Source organism: Sander vitreus, unplaced genomic scaffold, assembly GCF_031162955.1.
Source record: "Sander vitreus isolate 19-12246 unplaced genomic scaffold, sanVit1 ctg897_0, whole genome shotgun sequence".
NCBI classification, from domain to species: Eukaryota; Metazoa; Chordata; class Actinopteri; order Perciformes; family Percidae; genus Sander; species Sander vitreus.
In genome coordinates this window covers 1-6742 of record NW_027595976.1, presented here as the reverse complement: position 1 = coordinate 6742, position 6742 = coordinate 1, and the positions used below count along the sequence as shown (strand labels likewise).

The following is a 6742-nucleotide window of genomic DNA, read 5'->3' as shown; positions in this document are numbered from 1 at the left end:
CTGCTTAGTTTCCGAGATCAGTTGAGATCGGGCGTGTTCAGGAGTGGTATGGCCCGTAAAGCTTGAGTGTACCAAGTGAAAACAAGCTATTTAAAGACTGATGAACCAGAGGTTCTCAAAAGCTGTTGAGAAGACCGCAGTTTGAGGTTGAGGAGTGCTCAACTACATGTAATCACACTAGTGAGTGCACCTCGCCACATTTGCAGTAGCTCTCTGGTAGTTCAGCTACATTCATCTTCGAACCAACAAGTTGAGTGCTTTTTTGCTCTCTTTTGTTAGTGCTGTATTAACACTGCTGTATTTTTTAAGCATTCTTTCATTTGTTTTGTTCCATATTTATTCATTCATTTTAGCCTGTTGCTATATGTATTCTTACATGTATGTATTTCCATGTTTATTTTTTCATTACTGTAATTATTTCTCAATTCTTTTGAACTTTACCTTTACTCAGACTTGAGTGACTTGTAGATCTTCCGTAAATTTGCATGATCCAAAATGTAGATATCTTTGATTTCAAAACTATCCAGATCGGCACAATCTTGAAGAACAAGAACAAAGAATTCATGGTCAAAGTGCATGAACTCCTACTTGAATTGTTGAACACTGTGAGGTTGTTTATTTTAGTTTTAATTAAAGATGTTGCTTCCAAAAAAAAGTTGCATCCTCCGTACAGTTTCCTTGTCAGCTCTGTCTCCAGCAAAGGAGGAGTAGCGCCCTCTGGCGATGGTGAAATGAAGCTTTGCAAACCACTGTCTTTTATTTTCTAAGCTCACTCAATCTCTGTTCAAAGAAAAGGGTTAAGGAATGGCAATTCAGTGTGTTTTCAACCCTTTGTTGAACAGAAAGTGGCATCTAGTGAGCTCAGAGAAAATGAAGACAGTGTTTTGCTGCTTCATTGACCATTACTAGCGCCCTCTGCTGACGGAAAAGAAAAGCTTACAGCACCGGGTATTCCCAGGCGGTCTCCCATCCAAGTACTGACCCGGCCCAGACCCTGCTTAGCTTCGAGATCGGACGAGATCGGGCGTGTTCAGGGTGGTATGGCCGTAGCGAGTGTACCAAGTGAAAACAAGCTATTTAAAGACGATGAACCCCAGAGGTTCTCAAAACTGTTGAAGAGCGCAGTTTGGGGTTGAGGAGTACTCAACTACATGTAATCACACTAGTAGTGCACCTATACATTTTGCAGTAGCTCTCTGGTAGTTCAACTACATTCATCTTCGAACCAACAAGTTGAATTGCTTTTTTGCTCTCTTTTTTTTCGGTACTGTAATTAACACTGCTGTATTTTTAAGCATTCTTTCATTTGTTTTTGTTCCATATTTATTCATTCATTTAGCCTGTTGCTATATGTATTCTTACATGTATGTATTTCCATGTTTATTTTTTTCATTACTGTAATTATTTCTCAATTCTTTTGAACTTTACCTTTACTCAGACTTGAGTGACTTGTAGATCTTCAGTAAATTTGCATGATCCAAAATGTAGATATCTTTGATTTCAAAACTATCCAGATCGGCACAATCTTGAAGAACAAGAACAAAGAATTCATGGTCAAAGTGCATGAACTCCTACTTGAATTGTTGAACACTGTGAGGTTGTTTATTTTAGTTTTAATTAAAGATGTTGCTTCAAAAAAAAAGTTGCATCCTCCGTACAGTTTCCTTGTCAGCTCTGTCTCCAGCAAAGGAGGAGTAGCGCCCTCTGGCGATGGTGAAATGAAGCTTTGCAAACCACTGTCTTTATTTTTCTAAGCTCACTCAATCTCTGTTCAAAGAAAAGGGTTAAAGGAATGGCAATTCAGTGTGTTTTCAACCCTTTGTTGAACAGAAAGTGGCATCTAGTGAGCTCAGAAAATGAAGACAGTGTTTTGCTTTGCTTCATTTGACCATTACTAGCGCCCTCTGCTGACGGAAAGAAAAAGCACAGCACCGGGTATTCCCAGGCGGTCTCCCATCCAAGTACTGACCCGGCCCGACCCTGCTTAGCTTCCGAGATCGGACGAGATCGGGCGTGTTCAGGGTGGTATGGCCGTAGCGAGTGTACCAAGTGAAAACAAGCTATTTAAAGACGATGAACCCCAGAGGTTCTCAAAACTGTTGAAGACGCAGTTTGGGGTTGAGGAGTACTCAACTACATGTAATCACACTAGTAGTGCACCTATACATTTTGCAGTAGCTCTCTGGTAGTTCAACTACATTCATCTTCGAACCAACAAGTTGAATTGCTTTTTTTGCTCTCTTTTTTTTCGGTACTGTAATTAACACTGCTGTATTTTTAAGCATTCTTTCATTTGTTTTGTTCCATATTTATTCATTCATTTAGCCTGTTGCTATATGTATTCTTACATGTATGTATTTCCATGTTTTCATTACTGTAATTATTTCTCAATTCTTTTGAACTTTACCTTTACTCAGACTTGAGTGACTTGTCGTCTTCCGCAAATTTGCATGATCCAAAATGTAGATATCTTTGATTTCAAAACTATCCAGATCGGCACAATCTTGAAGAACAAGAACAAAGAATTCATGGTCAAAGTGCATGAACTCCTACTTGAATTGTTGAACACTGTGAGGTTGTTTATTTTAGTTTTAATTAAAGATGTTGCTTCCAGTTGCATCCTCCGTACAGTTTCCTTGTCAGCTCTGTCTCCAGCAAAGGAGGAGTAGCGCCCTCTGGCGATGGTGAAATGAAGCTTTGCAAACCACTGTCTTTATTTTCTAAGCTCACTCAATCTCTGTTCAAAGAAAAGGGTTAAAGGAATGGCAATTCAGTGTGTTTTCAACCCTTTGTTGAACAGAAAGTGGCATCTAGTGAGCTCAGAAAATGAAGACAGTGTTTTGCTTTGCTTCATTTGACCATTACTAGCGCCCTCTGCTGACGGAAAAGAAAAAGCTTACAGCACCGGGTATTCCCAGGCGGTCTCCCATCCAAGTACTGACCCGGCCCGACCCTGCTTAGCTTCCGAGATCGGACGAGATCGGGCGTGTTCAGGAGTGGTATGGCCGTAGCGAGTGTACCAAGTGAAAACAAGCTATTTAAAGGCGATGAACCCCAGAGGTTCTCAAAACTGTTGAAGAGCGCAGTTTGGGGTTGAGGAGTACTCAACTACATGTAATCACACTAGTAGTGCACCTATACATTTTGCAGTAGCTCTCTGGTAGTTCAACTACATTCATCTTCGAACCAACAAGTTGAATTGCTTTTTTTGCTCTCTTTTTTTCGGTACTGTAATTAACACTGCTGTATTTTTAAGCATTCTTTCATTTGTTTTGTTCCATATTTATTCATTCATTTAGCCTGTTGCTATATGTATTCTTACATGTATGTATTTCCATGTTTATTTTTTTCATTACTGTAATTATTTCTCAATTCTTTTGAACTTTACCTTTACTCAGACTTGAGTGACTTGTCGTCTTCCGTAAATTTGCATGATCCAAAATGTAGATATCTTTGATTTCAAAACTATCCAGATCGGCACAATCTTGAAGAACAAGAACAAAGAATTCATGGTCAAAGTGCATGAACTCCTACTTGAATTGTTGAACACTGTGAGGTTGTTTATTTTAGTTTTAATTAAAGATGTTGCTTCCAAAAAAAAAGTTGCATCCTCCGTACAGTTTCCTTGTCAGCTCTGTCTCCAGCAAAGGAGGAGTAGCGCCCTCTGGCGATGGTGAAATGAAGCTTTGCAAACCACTGTCTTTATTTTCTAAGCTCACTGCAATCTCTGTTCAAAGAAAAGGGTTAAAGGAATGGCAATTCAGTGTGTTTTCAACCCTTTGTTGAACAGAAAGTGGCATCTAGTGAGCTCAGAAAATGAAGACAGTGTTTTGCTTTGCTTCATTTGACCATTACTAGCGCCCTCTGCTGACGGAAAGAAAAGCTTACAGCACCGGGTATTCCCAGGCGGTCTCCCATCCAAGTACTGACCCGGCCCGACCCTGCTTAGCTTCCGAGATCGGACGAGATCGGGCGTGTTCAGGGTGGTATGGCCGTAAGCGAGTGTACCAAGTGAAAACAAGCTATTTAAAGACGATGAACCCCAGAGGTTCTCAAAACTGTTGAAGACGCAGTTTGGGGTTGAGGAGTACTCAACTACATGTAATCACACTAGTAGTGCACCTATACATTTTGCAGTAGCTCTCTGGTAGTTCAACTACATTCATCTTCGAACCAACAAGTTGAATTGCTTTTTTGCTCTCTTTTTTTCGGTACTGTAATTAACACTGCTGTATTTTTAAGCATTCTTTCATTTGTTTTGTTCCATATTTATTCATTCATTTAGCCTGTTGCTATATGTATTCTTACATGTATGTATTTCCATGTTTATTTTTTCATTACTGTAATTATTTCTCAATTCTTTTGAACTTTACCTTTACTCAGACTTGAGTGACTTGTAGATCTTCCGTAAATTTGCATGATCCAAAATGTAGATATCTTTGATTTCAAAACTATCCAGATCGGCACAATCTTGAAGAACAAGAACAAAGAATTCATGGTCAAAGTGCATGAACTCCTACTTGAATTGTTGAACACTGTGAGGTTGTTTATTTTAGTTTTAATTAAAGATGTTGCTTCCAAAAAAAAGTTGCATCCTCCGTACAGTTTCCTTGTCAGCTCTGTCTCCAGCAAAGGAGGAGTAGCGCCCTCTGGCGATAATTGAAATGAAGCTTTGCAAACCACTGTCTTTATTTTCTAAGCTCACTCAATCTCTGTTCAAAGAAAAGGGTTAAGGGAATGGCAATTCAGTGTGTTTTCAACCCTTTGTTGAACAGAAAGTGGCATCTAGTGAGCTCAGAAAATGAAGACAGTGTTTTGCTTTGCTTCATTTGACCATTACTAGCGCCCTCTGCTGACGGAAAAAGAAAAAGCTTACAGCACCGGGTATTCCCAGGCGGTCTCCCATCCAAGTACTGACCCGGCCCGACCCTGCTTAGCTTCCGAGATCGGACGAGATCGGGCGTGTTCAGGGTGGTATGGCCCGTAGCGAGTGTACCAAGTGAAAACAAGCTATTTAAAGACGATGAACCCCAGAGGTTCTCAAAACTGTTGAAGAGCGCAGTTTGGGGTTGAGAGTACTCAACTACATGTAATCACACTAGTAGTGCACCTATACATTTTGCAGTAGCTCTCTGGTAGTTCAACTACATTCATCTTCGAACCAACAAGTTGAATTGCTTTTTTGCTCTCTTTTTTTCGGTACTGTAATTAACACTGCTGTATTTTTAAGCATTCTTTCATTTGTTTTGTTCCATATTTATTCATTCATTTAGCCTGTTGCTATATGTATTCTTACATGTATGTATTTCCATGTTTATTTTTTCATTACTGTAATTATTTCTCAATTCTTTTGAACTTTACCTTTACTCAGACTTGAGTGACTTGTCGTCTTCCGTAAATTTGCATGATCCAAAATGTAGATATCTTTGATTTCAAAACTATCCAGATCGGCACAATCTTGAAGAACAAGAACAAAGAATTCATGGTCAAAGTGCATGAACTCCTACTTGAATTGTTGAACACTGTGAGGTTGTTTATTTTAGTTTTAATTAAAGATGTTGCTTCCAGTTGCATCCTCGTACAGTTTCCTTGTCAGCTCTGTCTCAGCAAAGGAGGAGTAGCGCCCTCTGGCGATGGTGAAATGAAGCTTTGCAAACCACTGTCTTTATTTTCTAAGCTCACTCAATCTCTGTTCAAAGAAAAGGGTTAAAGGAATGGCAATTCAGTGTGTTTTCAACCACTTTGTTGCGGCGGCGGCGAGAGAGTGGCATCTGAGTGAGCTCAGAAAATGAAGACAGTGTTTTAACTTTGCTTCATTGACCGACCCTAGCGCCCTCTGCTGACGGAAGAAAAAGCACAGCACCGGGTGTCCCAGAGCGGTCTCCCATCCAAGTACTGACCCGCCCACGACCCTGTAGCTTCCGAGATCCCAGACGAGTCGAGGCGTGTTCAGGGTGAGTATTGCCGTGCGAGTGTACCAAGTGAAAACAAGCTATTTAAGGCGATGAACTAGAGGTTCTCAAAACTGTTGAAGACGCAGTTTGGGGTTGAGTACTCAACTACATGTAATCACACTAGTAGTGCACCTATACATTTGCAGTCAGCTCTCTGGTAGTTCAACTACATTCATCTTGAACCAACAAGTTGAATTGCTTTTTGCTCTCTTTTTTTCGGTACTGTAATTAACACTGCTGTATTTTTAAGCATTCTTTCATTTGTTTTGTTCCATATTTATTCATTCATTTAGCCTGTTGCTATATGTATTCTTACATGTATGTATTTCCATGTTTATTTTTCATTACTGTAATTATTTCTCAATTCTTTTGAACTTTACCTTTACTCAGACTTGAGTGACGTATCAGTCTTCCGTAAATTTGCATGATCCAAAATGTAGATATCTTTGATTTCAAAACTATCCGATCGGCACAATCTTGAAGAACAAGAACAAAGAATTCATGGTCAAAGTGCATGAACTCCTACTTGAATTGTTGAACACTGTGGGGTTGTTTATTTTAGTTTTAATTAAAAGATGTTGCTTCATTGCATCCTCCGTACAGTTTCCTTGTCAGCTCTGTCTCAGCAAGGAGGAGTAAGCGCCCTCTGGCGATGGTGAAATGAAGCTTTTGCAAACCACTGTCTTTATTTTTCCTAAGCTCACCTCAATCTCTGTTTCAAGAAAAGGGTTAAAGGAGATGGCAATTCAGTGTTTCAACCCTTTGTTACTGAACAGAAAGTGGCATCT

At 39.8% G+C, this 6742-nt stretch overlaps 4 non-coding genes and 1 pseudogene across 4 annotated transcripts; all 5 read right to left on the bottom strand.

Annotated features, from left to right (window-relative positions):
* Positions 1-933: 933 nt before the first annotated feature.
* Positions 934-1051, bottom strand: LOC144515085 (5S ribosomal RNA; annotated as a pseudogene).
* Positions 1052-1920: 869 nt separating this feature from the next.
* LOC144515083 (5S ribosomal RNA) lies at positions 1921-2039 on the bottom strand. Its single transcript, XR_013501696.1, has one exon. It is a non-coding gene; the product is annotated as a 5S ribosomal RNA (ribosomal RNA).
* Positions 2040-2893: 854 nt separating this feature from the next.
* On the bottom strand, positions 2894-3012 carry LOC144515084 (5S ribosomal RNA). Its single transcript, XR_013501697.1, has one exon. It is a non-coding gene; the product is annotated as a 5S ribosomal RNA (ribosomal RNA).
* An 869-nt stretch (positions 3013-3881) lies between these two features.
* LOC144515081 (5S ribosomal RNA) lies at positions 3882-4000 on the bottom strand. Its single transcript, XR_013501694.1, has one exon. It is a non-coding gene; the product is annotated as a 5S ribosomal RNA (ribosomal RNA).
* An 869-nt stretch (positions 4001-4869) lies between these two features.
* Positions 4870-4988, bottom strand: LOC144515082 (5S ribosomal RNA). The gene has a single exon (XR_013501695.1). It is a non-coding gene; the product is annotated as a 5S ribosomal RNA (ribosomal RNA).
* Between the last annotated feature and the right edge of the window lie 1754 nt (positions 4989-6742).